Source organism: Silene latifolia, chromosome 1 (genome assembly GCF_048544455.1).
Source record: "Silene latifolia isolate original U9 population chromosome 1, ASM4854445v1, whole genome shotgun sequence".
Taxonomy (NCBI): Eukaryota; Viridiplantae; Streptophyta; class Magnoliopsida; order Caryophyllales; family Caryophyllaceae; genus Silene; species Silene latifolia.
Genome location: NC_133526.1, coordinates 190,975,430 through 190,976,586, shown reverse-complemented (window position 1 = coordinate 190,976,586; position 1,157 = coordinate 190,975,430).

The window sequence follows — 1,157 nt, the reverse complement described above, 5'->3', positions numbered from 1 at the left end:
TGTGACGGGTCACTCACATATTTCCGCAGCTGCGATACAGAAACACATTATGCACTCTCTCTAACGCTAACGCAGGGTAAAGCCGGATGATAAGCAACTTCCCCAACTCGCTCTAAGATCTCATAGGGCCGATGAACTTCGACTCACTTGCCTTTCTTCCCAAATCTCATAACCCCACGCATAGGAGACACTTTCAGAAGAACCTTATCCCCAACCCGAAACTCTATATCCCGGCGATGTAGATCTGCATAACTCTTTTGCCTATCCCGAGCCGCTCTCATCCGTTCCCGATCATCTTAATCTGCTCAACCATCTCATGTACCATCTCTGGTCCTAGAACCACACCTCAAGATCTGTCGTCCCAACAAATCGGACTCCTGCATCTCCTCCCATAAAAAGCCTCAAATCCGTGCCATGCCAATACTAGTGTGATAGCCGTTGTTGTAAGAAAACTCTATCAAATCCAACCTCTGTTCCCAGCTACCACCAAAGTCCATCACACAAGCTCGTAACATATCCTTAAGAGTTTTGATTGTTCTCTCGATCCCGACCGTCATCGCAGGATGAAAAGTTGTACTCATCTTCAAAGTTGTTCCCAAAGATTCCTGCAACTCTTTCCAAAACCGTGATATAAACCTCGCATCTCTGTCAGACACTATGTCCTTAGGAACTCCATGTAAATTTAGCACATTCTTCCGATAAGCCATAGCCAATTGTGCCTTAGTCCATGTATCTTTCATTGGAACAAAGTGAGCTGACTTGGTCAGTCGATCCACTATCACCCATATCATGTTATTACCTGCGACTCTTTGGTAAACCCACGATAAAATCCATAGAAATGGATTCCCACTTCCACTCCGGTACCTCTAAAGACCGAATCTTACCTTGTGGTCGTCGCTTCCCCTTTAACTCTCGGAATGTCAAACAACGGGCCACAAATTCTCTTTTTTTCTTTCTTCATCCCAGGCCACCAAAACGTGTTCTTTAAATCCTTGTATAGCTTGTCACCACCGGATGTCTTTGAATACGGTGTACAATGTGCCTCTGTCATGATTATCTTTTTCAGCTCCTCATCATTAGGGACACACCACCTACCATTGAACCTCAAACTACCATCTGTATGAATAGAAAATCGGGACACTGTCCCTTTCTCTACT